Source organism: Eulemur rufifrons, chromosome 7 (genome assembly GCF_041146395.1).
Source record: "Eulemur rufifrons isolate Redbay chromosome 7, OSU_ERuf_1, whole genome shotgun sequence".
NCBI classification, from domain to species: Eukaryota; Metazoa; Chordata; class Mammalia; order Primates; family Lemuridae; genus Eulemur; species Eulemur rufifrons.
The window spans coordinates 55,774,387-55,795,284 of record NC_090989.1 but is presented as its reverse complement, the minus strand read 5'-3'; the positions used below and the strand labels follow the sequence as shown (position 1 = coordinate 55,795,284).

Here is a 20,898-nt window from a genome sequence, read left to right as displayed (position 1 = left end):
GTATGCACATTGCAGAGACCAAAAAAACCCCAGAAAATTTTCTGCCTTCTACTTCATTCTCTAGAGGTCGATGTAAGATGAGTCCTGCAGTCTAACACAAATCTGCCTTTTAATAACCATGCAAACATAACTTTCAATAGAAATTACTCCAACCTTGCTAGTTTGTTACAAAAGTCTTGCTTGCAAGTTATCTGAGATGCTACTTTTCCTAATTTAAAAATAGTGGGAAATTTTATTTGGTTTTGTCAGAAAATGGAAACTATGGCTATTATTGAGGTGACCCACATTTAGTATCTTTGGAGTACAACATTCTTTTTTATCTCAGCAAAGATTCACTGACATTAAATAAATTCTGGTTTGAGGGAGTCTCTAGATTCCATCTTACAGCTTCGAATAAGGTAAAATAGGAATTTAAAAAATGTAAACGTGGTTTCTGCTGACAGAAACTGTTTTTGAGTTTCAAAAGAGTTTTGCTCAGCACTTGGTATTGCTATCTGGTCCTATTTTAATTCACTGCAGACACACTGAAAGACTATAAGTCATGAGCACGGGTTAGGAACATACAAATGAAGGCAAGATGTATTACGTGCATTAAACTCTGACCTCGTAGAAGCGGAGACCTCCTAGCAATATCTTTTCTGAGATGCTTTTGCAGAATTGTTGTGGCTACAACCTGAATTTAATAAGAAGGAATGAAGAAACTGGGACTTCACATGGCCTTCCCTATTTGATAAATGCACTAAGTTCTCTGCCCCAAAGACCGTTGTCCTGCAAATTACATGTTGTTGCTAGTATGAACCAACAATATGCCCAGCAAACTCGTGATAATCATTCAATTATAGCCTATTGGTTAAGAATAAAAATTCTGGAGAGAGACAAAACCAAGTTCAAAATTTGACTTTATCTCTTATTAGCTGTGTGACCTCTGACAAGTTACTTAGCCTCCCTGAGACTTGTTTCCTTACCTATAAATTGGGGATAAACGAGAACTTGGAGAGCTAGCTCACCCTTCCACCGTGTGAGGACATAGTAAGAAGGTGCCATCTATAAAACAGAACGTGGGCCCTTACCAGATACCAAATATGCTGATATCTTTATCGTGAACTTCCCAGCCTCCAGAATGATGAGAAATAAATTTCTGTTATTTACAAACTACCCAGTTTATAGTATTTTGTTACAGCAGCCAGAATGGACTAAGACACATATCATTGAGAAATATATAGAGAGTGATATATCTAGGATACACACACACACACACACACACACACACACATATATATTACATTATTACTGTAATGAGCTCTGAAAAGCAGTAATTTTTCTCCTTTATTTCTTTCCTTAAAGCATCACAGTGAAATCTACTGACTTATTCCTGGCATCCCAGGTGCTGCTTACGGTCTAAAGATGGCCTGGGCCGCACACTGATAGGGCCCACTAGCAAAGTACAGCTTGTTGCCTCTGTCTGGTTAAGCATCCAGAAGATTATAAAAGCACTTCCATGAATTTATTCTATCATAGTTGTTGACTCACCCCTCCTATTGATTCAATCCTATGAAAAACGTCAAGCTGTGGATTCCTTAAGCTACACTAATAGCAAAAAAATGCATTTGTGATGTTTGGTTAGAAAATAATTTGATAAAAACTTGATATTTCTAGTTAACTCATTTTGACATTTAAAATATATGTACTCAATGAGTTCAGAAATAAACTATTGATGTCAAAACATTACTTTTATTTAAGTTTTATAAATCAACTTTTCATTAAGATGCTTCTCACATTAGATATGAAAAAGTAGAGAGTCTATGAGTAAAGAGAATGAAGGAATTTTAGTATTTATTAGGATACGGGTACAGACATTTTTATCTTAAAATGCTCATACACACACACTGAAATTTAGAAACTCCCACTGACTAGAGGAATGCAGACAGAGAAGCATTAAGAACTGGAGCTTTAATGGTGGGGGATGGTGAAGAAACACATGAAGTCACTGGCTCCGCCCTGCCACAGTGAGATTATCCCCCATATGGTAGTTTGTGTTTCTGTGGTTTGCTCAGGGCTTGGGCTAGTTTTCAGTAATTTTCTTCAAGGTCCTCTAAGCCAGTTTAAAATTATTTTTGTGAACTATTCATTGCATCACATGCGTTAGCAAAATCTGCCACAATCTAATAAGCATATAGATATGTTCTCTGCAATGCAGCTAAGAGGCTCCTTTTCTTGAATTTCAACTTTTTACCTCATTGCAGCAAAATCTCTTTACCTCCTTGGTATTTAAATTTTTCCCAGGATTGGAGTGTTTTGACTCAGTCTTGCTGTGCAATCCACAGGAGACTTTAAAATTCATGGTCTGTGTCTCCAAGTAGAGGTTTTACAAAATAAACGGAACATAAAATGGTAAAAAGTCATAAATAGGTCATTAAATATGCAAGGATTACAGCTTATTTTGTTCTTTGCTTCATTTTTAATTCAGTCAGTACAAGGTACTTCTTGAGTGCCCACAATGTGAAAAGCACTGGGCCATAGTTCTTTGGCCCTGGACCCTGTGCAAGTCTTCCCCCTGCTGGACCCACACTTGATGCCTAACACACACACACACACACACACACACACTCTCACACACAACGTTGGCCATTGTCTCCATCCACTTTTTTTTTTTTTACATTTGATAATTGTTCAATGTTTTATTTGCTGAGCTCACCAATTGACTTAGAACAGTTTTTTTCCTAACTTTCAGATGAAAATAATCACCTGTAGCATTTAAAATTACCACTTTGGAGGGCCCTTTCCCGGGCCCTCATGACTCAATAGAGCTGAGAAAAGGACCAATAAGTGTTATATGTAGAAGTTTTCTCATATAAGTCTTTTCCACAGGTAAGTTTAGGGAACACTGGACTAGAAAGTGGTCTCTCAGGTGACTTCCAACTTTTACACACACACTTCAGACAATCTTGATGACTTTTCTTTGAGTTCTTAATTGATAAATCACATCCACTTTCTCCTTTAACCTCTGGCCCTGAAATGTTCTCACTGCCTGAACTTCCAAAGCAGCCATCTGCACTGTTCAGCAGTTATTCAGGAACGAACTTGCAGAATTCCTTCAGTTTCTCAAACTTTTATTTAAAATCTTAAATTTTATTTCTGTCCCTACTGAGATTTTGGTAGACTCCTCAAGAGAACGGGCAATATTTTATATTCCTTTCGGTATTTCTTCATTTATCTTTCCACAATGCTTTACACTCAAATGAAGTTTTGTTTTTAATTTAATTTTCCCTTTAAATACTAATATCTTGTTGTATGGGTAAAGAATATATCATTTCATTCCATATACCAAGAAGCATAAGGTTTGGGAACCAGTGTTTTATCTCAGCTGGTGCAGCTGTTAGGGACTCATATAACCCCCTAAGCCTTTGTAAAAACTTAATCGGACAGCTGCCTTGATAATATGCAGTTTCAATGACAACCTCTGTTGGGAAAAATAATATGCTATTGTAGTAAGTCTCACAGATTAGTGATGGAAATGTCTAATGGGCAGGAGTTCCCAAACTGAGAATCAAGTGGAAAGCTGAAATAAAATCACCTTTAATTTCTACCATGAGATGGAAGTGCATTCTCTCAATTCAGCAACTGTTGGCATCTCTGTTATATTAAGGGTTTAATTAGACTGTTTCAGTGCAGCCGAACAGTTCTTTAAAGTACTTTTTAACAAGGATACTATTGTTAAAGAAAAACAGCTCTTTCATTTGAGCCATTAAAATTATAGGGGAGAAAAATGAAAAAAATAATCCTGACAGCATATTTTTTAATTCAGCTGTGACTTCTGCAGCCTAATCACCAAGAAGCTTCTGGAAGGCAATTCTTGTTTATACAGCAGTTTGATCTGGATTCTTGTAAAATTAAACGTAGGGTGACAAATTAAATTTAACACCACCACCCTCCAGGACATTGTAAATGTAAAGGAGACTAAAACAAACATGGGAAATGTAACTGTAACAGGCTAGTGTGAAGTCAGAGCCAACAAAACATAAAAATCTTGCTTATAAATATAATTTAATGCAAAGAGTATCAACCGACAGTTGGTATTCATTATTTTTTATTTATCTTCCTACATCATCTTTCATATACCACTAGAATGGATGTCTTTGTTTCCTCACAGATTTTTTTGCTAAGAATTTAGCAGAGGCATCTATCTGGTTCTTACTTAAGCAGTTCAGTGGTTTTTTTTCACTATCATAGTCTAAGATCTCTTTCAAGAATTCACAAAATAAGCATCTTACATTGTTGGTGGTTAATTACATTAGAACACTCAGCCTCTTTGAACTTATCATCAAAATGCATTTTTGTGTTTTAATGAAAAATGCTCTCAGGTAATCTGAAACTTATGTCCCAACAGAATTGAACAGGAAAGACTTCTCAGCCTTGTCTGTGTATATTTAGAAGTACAAATAGAAAGACACTAAAAATTTAAATGAGAAGCTCATGTTTACAGTCTGATTTTGAAAGAAGTAGGAAATATATATCATGCAAATGTAACTAACACAAATATCCTGATTTGCAAATTGCTGAATTTAACAAGAAAAATGAGGTGACAATGAAGAGGAACATGAGTTGGCTACTCTAGTAGGGCCTTGAAGGGTCCACAAGTGAAATGGACTTTTGTCATTTTTGCATGCCCTGACGTCTTATTTCAGGAAATACCGATAAGGAAGCCCAACCCTAAAGAGTATATGTTTCCTTCCTCAATCCCCTGACCACTCAGGCCACCAGGTGCCTCTGCCTGAGCATTTGAGTCTTCACTGAGCAACGCAGATGTCTGGGGGACCTTTGGAGATTATGGTCAGTGCCTCTGACGGAGGGTGGCGTCAGGTGTGGCTGGTGAAACCGTAGCTGGTGTCCGTGGCGAGAACTCCAGTGGCACTATCCGGAACAGACTCTTCCTCACACGCCCTCTTGGCCCTGTGTTGCCTCCTTTGCTCTCTCCCATATACCAGGCCTCCTTCTCCAGCCTTCCCACCCCTTCTGTGAACTATTTGACCTCCTTTCAATAAATTCATTTTCTATGTACAGTGCCAGAGTCAATCTGTTAGTGCAACCAAGAACCCTGAATACAACATCAGAGTTTAATCCCAGCTCTTTCGGACCAGAAACTCCAGTGTGTCCGTGTGCCTACAGGGTGTCAGGCTCTAGGGACTGGGCTGCTGCACCTTACAAGAAAGTGAGGTTAGGGTCATCAATAATATTTATTTAAACTCTTTCTCACTCCAAAGAAGACTTGAGATTACTTACACAAAAAGGTACAACCTAAAAGAGTGAAAAAAAGAAGATGAAAAAAATAGGAGGAAGTAAAAAGAATTGCTGCATAAGCCAGATTGCTAAATATATTTATTCATAATGAGCAATGGAACTTGTAGGCAAACAAGAACACACAGTTTAATGTGTCTTCACATTCCCTTCTGTGGGAGAGAGCCTTCCTGGGAAACATAGTCAGAGGCTTCTGGGGTGGGGGAGAAAGAATGATGGCTATGCAGTCTAAACAAAGGAAACTGGGCCACCGTCAGGGATGGGCCACCAAATAGCAGTCCCTGTGCTCCTCTGCTCTCGTTATTGCTGCCGCTGATGAGTTTCTGCCATTGATTCTGCCGTGTCTTTTAAGTCCTTTCTTTTACAATCTAAATATATTTGGAAGAGATAATACATTAAGGCATTTACTTTAGCAAATTGTTTCCCAAATTTCAGTTATTCTTATGCTACTCTCAAATGTGCCATATTTACCTACTTGTGCTTTATATTCCTTTTTTATACCCAAATACCTCTAATATTTTTTCTAAATAATATATGAAAATGTGGAGGGTTGTTATGCTACAGATTTTTAATACTCATGGAAGTAAATCCACTGAAAGTTTATCAAGTGAACTTCATCCTTGTTTAAAAAATTGTACATAGAAGCTAAAATTTTGAAGTCTTTACTATCAGAAAATGTCTATATTCTGCTCTAACAATTGATTTATAGTTTGGCTGGGTATAGAATTCTAGGCTGAAATCATGTTCCCGTGTAACTTTGAAGGCATTCCCCAAATATCTGGTAGCATCACTTAATGATATTGATGAGAAATCAGAACTAGCTAATTTGGATTCCTTGTAGGTTACTTTTTTTTTCCCTCACCGAAGTTTCTTATGTTCTTTTAGTCTTCAGCATTCTAAAATATCACAAGTTTGCCTACTTGTTTTTCTTTTTAATTCATTGTGCTGGACACTTTTCATCCAAGCTTTGTGTCTTTTGAACTCTAAGATTCTATTTTTTGATGATTTCTTCCCTTCAATTTTCCATGTTATTTCTGAGATACTTATTAGTTAGATATTGGACTTCCAGGATTAGGTCTCAGCCTTTGGAGCCTGTGTCAGTCAAAGTTGGTTTGGGAAACAAAAGCCTTTTTGTGTGTGCCTAGCAGGAAGTGTTTTGATGTAAGGAATAAGCGTTGAAAGTGAAAGTGCCTTGAACTGTCACTGATTACCTCAGTTCACAACCCGAATCTGCATGATTCTCTAGATGCTCAATTTTAAGCTGCTTCAAACCTCGCAACCACCTTTTGCCATGTGTCTGCCTATAACTGCCTCTGGAGAATAAGGATCCGTCTTCTACCTTCCCAATCACTGTGACTTCTTAAGGTTGTAATCTGAAACCGCGAGAGGTGGCCATTCTGGGAAATGTAGTTTTTGCTTCTTAGTCCTGTGAGGAAGTCCTCAGCAGGGCTTTGGAGATGCCAAGATGACAGAGACAATCCAGCTCAGAGCCACACCATACTCCTTCCTATATTAGCCATGTGGTCTGGGGCAAGTTTTTTGATTTCTTAATGCCTCATTCTCTCCAACTGTAGTAATATTGTTACCTACCCCACAGAGTTGCTGGGAAGACTGATTGCAATAATACAGGTAATGGATGTAAATCAACGCCTGGCATATATCCAAGCACTTTTAGTATATGTTGGTTATGCTATACCATATGCTTATTTTTTCCTCACATTTCCACTGATGTCATTTTGCTCTAAATTTCAAAAAGCTTCTTTAACATTATTTTCCAGTATATCAATTTTTTTATAACATTAATAATTTTAGTCACTAAAAGAACTCTTTTTTTTTTTTTTTTAGACAGAGTCTTGCTCCATAGCCCCAGCTAGACTGCAGTGGCATCATGATAGCTCACTGCAACCTCAAACTCCTGGGCTTAAGGGATCCTCCTGTCTCAGCCTCCCGAGTAGCTGCGAATACAGGCATGCACCACCATGCCCAGTTCTTTCTTTTTTTTGTAGAGATGAGGCTCTCACTTTGTCACACAGCATGGTTTCAAACTCTCAACCTCAAGCCATCTCCTCCCTCAGCCTCCCAAAGTGCTAGGATTACAGGCGTGAGCCACCACACCCTGCCTCAGATTGTTTTTTTATAGTGTCTCCGTTGTTTTACAGATGCAGTTCTTCTTGTTTGTATTTTTTTCCTCTGTCCTATTTGTTTTCTATCTTTCAGGAATTTGTTGATACCCCCTTCCTCTTTCTTATCTATTAGGAGTTTATTCTTTTTATTTAAAAAAATTTTTTTTATTTCAGTAAGATCTTAGAAGGATCAAGAGGCAAAGCCCCGGGGCTAGTCTGTCATCTTGTGCAGAAGCCAACAGTGCTATTTTTACCCCAATTTTTCACACTTAGCAGGATTGAAACAGGGTCTCTCACTAGCAACAGTTCACAGTTAGTTTGCCCTTACTGCATGTCAAGTGGTGTATTAAGAGCTTTATATTCACACTTTCATCTAATTCACCTTCATCTTGAGACATAGGTACTAGTATTATCCCCATTTCTTTAAAATGAGACTGAGGTCAAGTGACTTGCCCAAGGTCACACAGCAAGTAACTGGCAGCGCTAAAATACAGATCTATTGGCTGCAGAGTTCAGGCTCTGAGCTACTGCTACACGGATCTCATCACTTTAAATGGCTGCACAGTATCCTTGTGTGTGTGTTTATATCTGAGCCCTCTCTCATGAACACATAAGCTGTTTTCAAAATTTGTTGTTATAAACAAACCTTACACAAATATTTGTGTACTATGGGAAATCCTTTATGCACTGAACTTGTATTATTTTCTAAAATAAGTTCTAGCAGTAGATTTGCTAAATCAAAAGTTACACACATTACAACTTGTAAAATATGCTTTGACAAACTGTCCTTAAAAAAGAAGTTGTGGAGACTGACACTTCCACCAGCAGCAATGTGTGGAAGGGCCTGTTTCCCACATGCTCACGATACCTATCACCCAATTTTTTCCAATCTCATAGAAAGGAAATGCAACCTTACTGTTTCAATTTGATTTTATTTCATTGTTAACATGGCTGAACGTTTCTTCATATGATTATAGGTCATGTATTTTCCTTATTTTGTGAATTGCCAGTTCAATTTCTGCCTGACTTTCTCTGGGCTTAATGTCTGTAGTTGGTATGGATGTGTAAGTACTCTTTGGGGACAGTAACATTTGCCTGTTATTTATGTTGCAAATATACTTTTCTGTTCACTATTTCTATTTTTACCTTTGTTTATGGCATTTGTAAAAGAAGTCTTAAATATTTATGTAGTCAAATCTATCCTAATTAACTTTTACATATATTCCCTTTTTCAGTGAATGAAAGAATGAAGCCAACATGAAAGTTGGTCCATTAGGAGTTTGATTTATGATCTGAGTTTCTAAAGGAATCAGGCAACTCAACAATCTGTTGGCCCTACTTCAGGAAACAGGCAAATTGTTTAAGACGGTGAAAGTTTTCACTTACACACTGAATGTTTACCCAAGTCAACTTAAGAAGAACTTCCAGCTAGGCTAGCTCAAGAGCTACTAAGCTTATTATTCTGACTTATATCTTGCTAAAATGTGCAGTATTAAAGTCAAAGCTGGATTTGGATGTTAATGCAGGGATGGGTGCTGGGTAGGCCATCTTTGTTCTTTAACCTTGAGCTTCTTACCTGGTGCCAGCTGCTGACATCAGAAGACCTTATTGCCATTTCTCCAGTTTTGTTCTTTGTTCATTGTTTCTGTTTAAAGTTGCTCCCAGAATAAATGAAATTCAAGTCATATCTAAGTGGAGATTAGATTTATAACAAGACTGTCTATCAAGTAGAGGTCCCTAGGGTATGGGAGAGCGTATGAGCTCTGGGCTGCAGAGAATGCTTCTAAATTAAGGCTCCAGGTCCCAGGGTTGTGATTTAGGCACAGACTCTGGTTCAAGGCAAAGGTCTAGTTCTTCTTGTTCCTACATTTTAATTAGAAGGATCTCTCTGGACTCTCCTCTTACCTTGCTTCTCCAGAGATGGCTAACATAACTATCTCTACTTTTGTTATTTCCTCTCCTTAGGTTATCCATACACATTCTTAAAAAGGAAGCAGCTTTTTTTTTTTTTTAAGTCTGAATTCTGATAAAAGGAAGGATGCAAATCCTAATTTCCTTTTTTAAAAAACACCACTTGGATTTCAACTCCCCTGATAGTCTTCCTGAGCATCCATCTGGAATTTTTCTATGTTGTATTCAGTTATCATTGTCTTGACAGCCTCACATGATGCTGCGTTGGCTCCTTTATTGGTTCATCTGCTGTATGAGATGTTTGTCTTCCTTTTGGGTGGAATTGTGAACTACACATGTCTGAATCTACAGCCCTTAGCACAATGTCAAACATGTGTTAGTCACTCTGTAAATGTCTTCTTATTGGATCTATGTTTGAACAATGGAAAATATTTGATTCCAACATGCTTATATCCTTGGCTTGGGGGAAGTGGGAGTTAATAGCTTTTGATATAAATGCTTGTGAAGAATAGTAGTATCCCAGTTGGAGGCTTATCAGATAGTGGTTAAAAGAGGAAATATGGTGACCCCCAGCTAATCCCTTCATGGGAACAGCCAAAGATTAAGCGAAACCAGACATAGGCAGAGTGTGTGCCTGCAGAAAAGGAAAAAAAAACATGTTTGGAAAGTAGGCTAAGCACACAATCTAACTAAATAATAATGCACAGGCTGTTGTATTCATTGATCAGTTTACCTGAATTTCATTGGCTAATGACTTACAGCACCACTAAAATAAGATAGATGGTAATGGGATATAAAATTCAGCATGTCAAGAGTTACTTGAAGACATCTAAAGTTCAGTACAATTAACCAACCCTGAGATTCATTTAGACATCACAAAAGAATTTTTTATATGCCAAAGGTTCTTGTAGTATACATTTTCTAAAAATGATCAAAATGTCTTGTAGCAATTTTAGAGAAGGGAATATGTTGTCAATAGAAGCCAGTGTTTTAAATAGACATTTGCTAATTAACTCCAGAAATTAAAAAGTATTTAGATTTTGTGTAACCCACACCCAGAAATAGTCCGACAAAAGATTTTTCGTGTTGCAAAATTGATCCAATGCGCTTCTCATATTAAAATTCTTTCCATGTATCACACAGACACACACACACACACACACACACACACACACTACTCGTAAATTATTTTAGTTCCACCTCAATCACAGCAAGACACTTGGCGCCCCCAAATGCATGAAGATTTATAGCATGAAACTCTCCTTGGTTCAAAATGCTGCCTCACTCCCTTTTGGCCCAGTGGGCAATGAAAAGTGGGATTATCAGGAATAGTCCTGCATCTTCTGGAAAGCCTCTACTGAATAAGCTCCTTCTTCCCTTCACTGTCGGGCAGACACTCAGGCACAGAAGGGAGACGCATGGACTCTAGCTTCCTGGGCTTCAGTGGGCTGAGTGAGAACTATGGGTAGGTATATGAAAGGCCAGATGTTTTTTTGAAAAGTAGGAAAACACAGTTCCATTTTACTACAGGCTCTGAAATCCCTTTTCTCCTGCTAGAAAGCTGTCAGGACTAGAGAATCCAGTCCAATAACAGAAATTCAGTTCAAGTCTAGAAGCTGTGATGTGTCCACAGAGTGTAGAACTCACAAAGGTGCCAGCTGGTACTTGGTCATTATTGTCAGAGGATGTATGAGATTGTCCTATGTTTCAGCACCTTGCCTGTTTTTTTTGTTTGTTCGTTTTTGTTGATGTCCATTTCTTTTTGTTTTTTAACTTGATAGGAATTCACTGAGGCATTGAGGTCTGTATTTCAGCTTAGTTTGACATTGATAATGATTGTTGGAATCATCATGGGCTGTTCTGATTCTCTGGCCTCATTAAGAGACAGTACATGATTGAATCATGAGACTATCCTCTTCCTATCTTGCCTTAATTGAATGTATATGGTGGGCAACCCAAAGGTAACTTTTGATGACTGTTTTGTGGCTTCTAAATAGTGAGTGTAGCCTATATGGTTGTCTATGGTGTCAACTAAGCATTGTTTATTGTGTTGCCTGTTACCTAATCCCTTCTCCAAGAGACTACCTAAGAAGAAGTCAATTAGCTGTTAGGAATAGAGTGAAAACTGAGAAGTGGGAATGCCCAGTATGATTTTTGTTGTGCACAACAGAAAGTCACTTGAAGATCCTTCCAGGAAACCAGTCTATTCTTATTGAATCCATGGCATTACTCCCCTCCCCAGAAAATTATCAGATATCCCCTGGTGATGATAAGTAATGTTGCCTGCCATTTCTAATCTTTAAAAAGGACAAAAAGGCAGTAAAGTGATGCAGGCTCTAACTGCTACTAAGACATAAGACTATTGATGTCTAATTTCTTTCAATGCTTTTCTTGTTGGACCAGAGGTTCTTTGCCATCACTTGTGATGTTGTTATTCAGGACCTTAGAGTCTCCTGGGCATGGGTCTGGGCGGATGAAGTCAATCAGTGTGGGCCACAATCACTATCACACTTTCTTTACTGAAATGTCTAGCCATGCCTTGGTGTTTGTTGCAATGAGTAGGTTCCTTTGAATAGTATTGCCTGGGGCTGTTTTCGCTCATGCAGTGTCACAGGGAGCAAGCTTTTTTCTTTCTTTTTTATTTGAAGAAGTAGAGCAGAGAGAAGTGAAATAACCCCAGAAGTAAAAAATTAAAAAAAAAATCCATGCTTGAAATGGAACATCATAACTGTGCCAGTCATCCTGATGGCCATTCACTTCTCTAGACTTTAAGAGGAAAATGGGACTGTCTCCAAAAAAACTGCCCTGTTAGTTCAGGGCCTTGGGGAAGATCTTTAATGCAGTCTCATTTCCTTGATGTGCCTTCTCTTCATTACAAATAGCCTTTCATGAAGCTTACAAGAAGGGACATGAGTGCAGGCATCCAGTTAGCAACAACCTGTGTGAGTAACCCTGGGCAGGGTGGCTGGGTGGCTCAGGGAGGGGCAGAGAGGGTTGGTCTCGGGATCCAGAGCAAACTTAAATCTCTTCCACAGTCCTTGACCATTGTTTTGTGTACTTTAGAGGAGCCATGGATCTTTCCCTCACTCTTCCACTGTTTGCTTATAGTGTCATCTGCTCCCCCTCCTCCAAACACACAGTTCCATCTGAGTCACTGCCATGTTTCTGTAACCTTGAGCAAGTCATGTCACCTTTAAGGGCTTCTGTTTATTTATAAAGAGAGCATGATAGTCATGACTGCCTGCTCGCTGGAGCTCCCATTAGCAACACACAGGTGAGGCAGAGCTGAGTGCTGGTGCCAGGGTTACAGATGGACAAGAAAACTCATCTGTGGTTCCCTGTGTTCTCCCAGCTAAGTGGGCTCTTTCTCTAGCAAAGATCTCCAGCCCCTCCAATTTATACCATCCTTAAGGTTACATACCTGGGATCTCTTGAGCAGTTTTTTATTCGTCCCAGTTTATTTACCTAAGAGATAGGGACAGTCACCCCAAAGGGATTAAAATCATTTCTGTATTTTCATTAAAGAACTTTCTGATCTTAACTTTTGTAGTTTTTCATAAAACACAGAATATTAAAGCTAGAAGAGACCTTAAAGATGGTATACTCCCAAAACCCTGCTTCCATTTTGAAAGTGGGAAAATTGAGGTTCAGAGAGCTGAAGTAACGTGCTCAGATGCCTGATTGGAGTGTAATAGCAGGAGAATCAAACAGAACCCAAATCTCCCATCTACTGTGCCATTCTGTTACTGGATGGCAGAAGAGCAAGTAGACCCTCAGTGCACACCAATGATACTTCCAGTCCTATCTTTAGTTTTCCTTGGCAATTCCAAAGTCTTTTTGTTTAAAAGCACTGTCTATACTAAATTCCCAGTTGCTTTACCAATTTATTATCATTGACAAATATTTACTGAGGACCCATAATCTTCAAGATACTGTATAATGATTAAAAGCACACACACACACACGCACACACATATGTACATACAGAGGATTCTAGGGAGGCTACGGTTTGGCCCACTTGGTAAGTTTAAAACCTTCTTATCTCTGAGGAGTGGCAAGATTATATAATCCTGTTTTAAAAACAGTGTCTAATATATTTCGGGGAAGGAGTAGATGATTGTTGCTGAACTGAGGATAACCCATCAATAAATGTTTGTGGTTATTCACAGCAAGGATGAAGATGAGTAAAGAACTGAAACTAAGCCATCACCAAGAAGTGTGAAAATTAGCACAAACCCACAGAGAAAGACAGCAGTAAGTAAGGACTAGGATACCTCTTGGGCTATTTCACGTTCAACTTGTTGAACTTCAAGTTACCAGACAACTATATTCTATAACAAAACCTCTTATGAAAAATGGGGGATTTTCATTTTGCAAAGAGAAGCAAAACAAGATGAATTTGGGTAGACAACAGTCATGTTAGGGGAAGTCTAGCCATTGTTCAGGATTCCTACCTAGGAAGGAAAGCTAAATTTTGTGGAAAACACATGTTTGAAATCGAGGATACATCTCCCTGGAATTTGTAGACTCAGATTGGGGTACTGGGTGTCCTTGGGTCATAGAGAAGTCTGCCACCTGCTCAGTCACTGCAATGTCTTCTGGTTGGTTTCTGGGTTTTCTCTTCTCTCGCAGACTGCTCATGTACTAACCATGAGTTTTAAGCCGCTTACCTTATGAAACCTAATGAGATCACCACAAAGTAGGCCCCATGGATGAAAGCCATCATTCCACAGCAATACACATGAGCTCCAGCCAAATGCACTATATAAGGCTTATCTTAAGAAATGAATCCTTGAAAACATCAGCCTAGTGATGACAAAAAAGAATTCTGCCTAGTTAGAGTTCTCTGCAGGAAGTGTTTTTGATATTGTTTTGGCTTTAGGAAAAAAAAAAAAAAAAAAAACGGACCTTGTGGGGGTTACCTCAGTGCACAGTGAAACTGCAAATTCAAACTGTTTGAATCCTGTCCTCCAAATACAGAGGTCTTATGTGAAAACAATCTCATTTTCATTTTACTTTCTGGGAATCCCTCCAAGGGATGGTGATTTGCCAGCTTTTTGTGACCTTCAGTTCCTTTACTGCTCCCATGGGCAACTTGACCTTGGAATTGTAGAGAGGAGGGGGAAAATTTTCAAGATGGTATGGGGCAGGGGCAGATGTTTCATTCTCTCTGTTTGCTCCTTGTCCCAAACCATGAATTCTCCTGCACCAAGAACCTTAGACCCACTGAGATCACAGAAATGATGACAAAAGGTAGAATGAAGATGCACATTATCACCAAAGCAAGGATGTGGACAACAAAACTGTCACATGGGGTGGAGACTCAGGCAGCCAGCCAGGGGCAGTTCCCAGGAAAGCATTAGGAATAAGAAAACAATCTATCTCATCCAGATGCACTGCTAAGGCAGGGCTCCCTGACCGCTCTGAACTTCTTAGGACTGAAGTAGAATTCACAGGGCACAAGAATTCCACCGGTAAGTATAGCTGGTTTCTGGAGGTTAAATCTACACTCACAATGGAGTCCTAATTTGTAGAAGGACTAACTTAGGTTCCCCACCATTTTGCAACTATTTGACCCAAGAAACATCCATCTGGTTATAGGATTAACCAAGAGAGGGTTTGTGTTTTGATTATCAAGAGACACCATGGAGGCTGTAACTTACCCATGCATACAACAGATTAGAGGACAGTGGTTTCTTACCTTTCTCCTAGCAGGAACCCCTTTGATATTTTATTTTGCTCATGGGCACATGGGCTTGAAAGATTTTTGCCTTTAAGAAAGATTTTATTAAGTAACAATTAGCATCTTTGTTTTCATTATTCTATGAAAATCTAATTAGAGTAACAGCATTACCACACTGACCTGATAGAATTCCAGCCAAAAGCAAAGCAACCAATGTTTGAGTGGGTTCCTGAAGCCCAAGAACATGCTGTTTAGTCATTTGACATTTTTAATTTCTGTAACTAGCTTGTGGGCCCCATTCCTACCATTTGTAGGCCTTAGGAATCCAGAGAACCGTTTGTGTATTAGGAAAAAAAGAGCAAAGAATTTGGAATCCCAGGATGAGTGAGCTTGAGAAGGGCACTCGTCTGCACTGAGTCTCAGGTTCCTTATCTGCAAGGATATCACCTGAAAATGGTACTCACCTTACAGGCCTGTGATAAAGATTAAATAAAACTATTGACTTGCTGGGAAGTCTTGAGAAATTTAGCTTTCTCAAAGACTGAAATTTCACTGCAGAAATAAACTTTTAAAAAATCTCTGTATGATAAATGAAAAATTTGTTTCTTTTACATTACCTTAAAATCAATTAAAAAAACACCAAACAATGAAAACCATGTTTGTAAACCAGGAAATAAGAACAATTCTGAAGCTCTCACAGCTTCAGAAAGGTATCAAAGCACTGATAAGTAGGCAATTGTTATAGTGTGTGTGCACTTGCATGTGTGTGCGCACACATGTGTGTGCGCACGTATGTGTGTTTTGTGGTTGCTTTCCGAGAGGAAAACCACTGTGGTATTGATTGAGTTTTACGCCTGCACAGCATCAAGAACGTCTGGTGAGGGGGGGGAAGGGGGGATAAATGTATACTCTGAGGATCCAATCAAATAATCTAGAAAGGACTATTTATACTTTTGCACTTAGAATGTGAACAGTGTAGATGCCATTGAGTATGTTTCCCAGGACAGAATGCTAAAGAACATTCTGGGCGTTAGAGTCTGACACATCTCAACTCAAATTTCTCCTCATCTTACTAGCTCTGTGACTTGGGCAAGTTGCATAGTTTTGTTATGAAAATTAAATTTTTTAAAAAAGTGAGGATAATAAGGCAATAGTTCATTTCCTAGTCATAATAAGCATTTGATAAAAGTAAAATATTGTTATGAGTCCTTGTGTTTTAGTTTCAACTTTTTCTCCTAGTGTTTTAGTTAACAAAAATGATAGCACCAGAGTACAGTTCAGGTGGCGTCAGTTGTTTAGAAAAGAATAGTGGTAGACGTGGTGATGCAATCCCTGTTTGTAATGCCTTTGCTATCACACCCTTGAGGTATGCATGGGGCGGGTGAGTAAAAAGAAGAAACCCTTTGTTCAAAGATGTTTAGCCAACCACATTTCATGATGGCATCTATTTATCTTGATGTTGTAAACGCTCAAGGATTGTGGCTGCTTTGGAATTTATGCTAGCCAGCTAATGGAATTTTTAGGGGCGATCTGAGCAAAAGTGGAGCTAGGGGCAGGGATGCAGAGGAAGGCTTGTTGCTGCACTTTACTCATTTACTGCTTAAATGACACCAACAAGCCATTCGGACTGCAGGTCAATGCGGGTCTCTTTGGGTTGCAGATAGTTGGAGCCTTGATATGATGGATGTTGATGGTTCTTCTTGCTTTAAGCTTCTTTGTGCCCAGGTCTCCTGGGTTTAGATGAGTGGCTATTAGCTGAGGTGAGCGGAAATAGTAATTAAAATCTGGAGTTCCCAGAGAAGGATTGGGATAGGGTCATTTCTTTCTCTGGAGTCAGTTCAGATGTTGGACATTCGTTGGGGCACATAGGTTTGAGTCTATGGAATAGAAAGGGGCGGAGATCTAGCCTGAGAATTAACTGGGTTTACTTAGGGAATATCCAGGACTGAGAAGACTCTGGTGACTGCCACCTTTAGAAACACTCCCTTTTGCTCCCTGTCTGTTTGTTCTTTTACGTCCCCTCAAAGAAGATCCAGTCCAGTCCAATGCTGGCCTTTTGCTTGTTGTGGCACCCACTTGGCCTCGGGCATGGCACAGCAGTGGGCCAATGGAGAAGCTCTGACGATGTTAGTCGGCCTTGCTACTTGGGTGACCTCCCAATTTGTGCTTCTCCATGTCCTCAACTCCATGACTTTATGGGGGAAGTGCTGGATTGACGACAAGGCAGAGCTGAGTAGAATCCTGGCTCAGACTCTCACTAATTGAATAATTTTGGGCAAACTAATTAACTTCTGTGTTCTAACTTCCTAACATGTAAAAGCAATAACAATGTCTGTTCTAATCTAGTCCATCTTGAGAATAATCTCCCTCTGCCTGCTATCCGATATACTTGGAATGGAAAGAAAAGCTGGATATACCCTCACGGGCTTCCAGTGTGCTTTAGGCCTTGAGCCAAATGTTGTCCAGGAAGGACGGGTCAAACCTGTGTGTCCATCCCCAGCCTACAGTAATGTGGGTAAGTCTGGTCAGTTCATTTGAGCACCCCGAGACCCTTTGCGTCTTCAAAACCACCTCCATCGCCTGCATTACCTACAAACATGCTCTGGATACCAACCAGACCCACATTTTATAGGACTTAATATCTTTAGGAAATTTATCAGTTTTCCATAATTCTCCACAACATTCTTGGTAGGTATCCACAGACTTACCCAAAATCACACATAAGTTTGTGTCTACAATGGCCTGAATTCTTGCATCTAGTTAACTGCCTCAGCCACTAAACATTCAGGCCACAAACATTACCTGAGGGGAATCACTTCAGTTCCACAAATGGTTGATAAAAAGTGTCAAACATTACCTTGTCCAATACATGGTCCAACTCCTTCCCTAAAGGGAGTTCAGAAAAATAGAGCCTCCGTATCACCAAGCTTCTAACTAATATTAATAATTATAAGAACCAGAAACCACCACAGAGGCCTGACAGGTGTATGTGGTGATAGTATGACAATGTTGCTGAAATTAGAGGAGTTATATTCAGACTTAAAGAAGAATGGATCATGTTCATTAAAAATAACATATTTCCAGAATATGTAGATGTGAAGGGGAAAAATTCCAAGTATTTCTTTTTGTGATTACTTCATAACCTTGTTTTCCTCAGGAATCATTTAGTTGCTTGTTCCATAGTTAGTCTACTTCTTCCCTATAGACCTCCAGTGACAGGCGAAGCTATCTCTAAAGCCACAGCTCTTGTTCCTGAGGTGAAATCAGGCATCAGGTTTGTGTATGAATCTTGCTCATATTTATTTATCACTGAGCTTAGCGGGACCTTGTGGCATTTACCACTCTGGGTAGGATAAAAATTTACTCTGGTCAGAAGAAAATATGGGCTATAGCTTCAGAGAAGGGTTCCTTCTATGTTGCCTGTGTCTATTCCATAAAGAGTCTCAGTAGGGAGGAGATTTTGGTGGTCTTCTGTTCCAGTCAGGAAACAGCCTGGCCTCAGTAAATGATTGACCTGGGTGCCCAGTGTGATAAGCTTAGGTAAATAGGCTTGATTCTGCTTCAGTAGTTTTAGGACTTTTAACTCTCTAGGTTCCAAAGCAGAAAAATGCAGTTTACTCCCTCAAATGATAGGTTGACAGCCCTCTGAATTATATGCACACTGTTCTCTATGGTATGTCTTGAAAGTGGAAAAAAGTCATGCAAGCAAAATTCTAAAACAGAATCACGTTTGTGGAGCCACTACTAGTGGGAAAATTTCAATAAATCACAAATATAAGTTGTTATAATGAAAGATTTTTTTAAAAAACCTTCCAAAGTTTTTAAATGTGTACAGGAAAAACAAGAGAATATGGAAGCAAATTACAGCTTGCTTTCTAGAACATGCCGATGGGCAAATGACTGAATTCTCCCAACACACTCACACCTACCACCTCACCTTCAGCAGCCCATCCTCAGAGACACTCTGGTTACAAGGCTATGCAAGGGGCTTGTTTCGTAACTCTTTAGGGAAGAGCCCATGACCAGATAGACCACTTACCTTGATAGCTGCTTTTCAGTCCCAACTCTTCCCTCAGCTTTCTTTCTGACTCAGCAGTGATAGCCCATGGCTGTCCCAACACTTGCTGAAGAGGTTGGGATGTTGGGAAGAAGCATCAACACAGGCTTCTACTTTTCCCGCAGAATGAAAGTAAGTTGTTCCCCTCCGTTTCTTTCCCTGCTCTCTCTGGGCCCTGCAGACAGTGGCATAGTGGGCAGTGACTTGCTTGAAGCCAGGTATGTTGACAGATGTGAAGGAGGGAGTCTGCGCCGGTCTCAGCAGCCAGGTCTAGCCAATCATCACACACCAGGACAGGCTCCTAGTCCTGCTCAAATCCAACCAGAGGGCTGGGTGACAAAATCAGATAGCAGGACTGTCAGGGGCAGGAAGCACAGTCTGATTGCTACTGACTACCCAGAAAAGTGGTTACCTTGTAACTGGATCTGGGAAGTGGACTAGAGGTTCTGAGAATAATTTACATATGGGAGGAAAATTTTCATCCCTTATACTTTAGCAATCTCAGAAGGGAATTTGGAGGTCATTTTACCAAATCTCCCATTTAATAATGGAGTTTCTTCTATTGAATTCTTGTAGGGTGAGAATCATCTAGCAGGTCTTTGAATAAATATATTTACCATTCATTGAGAATGCATTATATCCTATGCATTTCCTATATGTTATCACAAGTCCTCACAATAACCTTGGGATTGCATCCCTATTTTATGGATGAAGGAACTGAGGCTCAAAGGGGTAATAGTCATGCACCTAGTAAATGCTGAAGGCAGGATTTGAACCCAAGTCTACTCTAAAACCAGTGCCAGCATGAATATCCTTTCTGTGACACACTCTATGGTAGGTTGAATTATGCCCCAAGGAAGTGCATGTCCTAATCTCCAGAACCTGTGACTGTGTTACCTTACGCGGCAAAAGAGACTTTGCAGATGTGATCAAGTTAAGGATCTCGAGATGGGAGATTATCCTGACTATCCAGGCAGCACAGGGGGCCTTATGAGAGGCTGGCACCGAGGAGTGTGGTGACAGGAGCAGAGCCAGAGACTGAAGATACACTGCTGGCTTTGAAGATGCAGGGAGGGGCCGTGGGCCAAGGAGTGCAGGCAGCTTCTAGAAGTGGAAGAGACAAGGAAATGCATTCTCCTCTAAGGCCTCTGGAAGGAACACAGCCCTGAGGACCCATTCTAGACCTTCAAGGTAATAAACATGTGTTGTTGTAAGCTATCAAGTTTGTTATATGAGCAATAGAAAACAAATAAGCATTCCCTTAGAAATATTTTTTGTTAGTGAACTCCCTATTTCATTTAGCATCCCATTCCACATAGTAATACTCTTGATTTGGCTGAACTCTACCTTCTCGAAATGGCAACTCATGGGTCCTAGTTCTTCCCTGCACACGAGGCACTCAGCAGGGCAGCCAGAAATGGTGAGAAAATGTGCCAGGGTGGGAGTCAGAATCTTGACTCTAGTCCCAGCTGTGCCTCCATCAGTCAGTTCTGTCTTTCAGTTTTCTCTCCTACAACATTATCTCCTAGCAGAAATGTCCTTTGATACCTTCCACATCTAACATCATAATCTTCTAAAACCAAATCATGTAACAATTTTCAAATATTTGAAGGTATCCCTGTTACCTTTCTCCCAGTTTTTCCTGTTCGAGCTTTTCCAGCTTCTCATGTGACATGACTTCTGGACCCTTCCCTCTCCTGGTTGCCCTTCTCTGGGAAGGCTCCAATTTACCCATTTCCCTCTGACATGTGGTGCCCAGAACTACACATTGTGGCCCTGCTGTCCCTTGTCTACCTGCCTGGTTCCTCTGGCTCCTGAACACCCTCTCT

At 39.8% G+C, this 20,898-nt stretch overlaps 1 protein-coding gene across 7 annotated transcripts in view; it reads right to left on the bottom strand.

The window, feature by feature from the left end:
- PHLDB2 (pleckstrin homology like domain family B member 2) overlaps positions 1–19,271 on the bottom strand; it is a 203,717-nt gene extending 184,446 nt beyond the window's left edge. For all 7 annotated transcript variants that reach the window (XM_069475089.1, XM_069475080.1, XM_069475082.1 and 4 more), the window contains exon 1: positions 19,052–19,271. The gene's annotated coding sequence lies outside the window, so the exon portion shown is untranslated. The remainder of the gene's footprint in view (positions 1–19,051) is intronic.
- Positions 19,272–20,898: the final 1,627 nt, after the last annotated feature.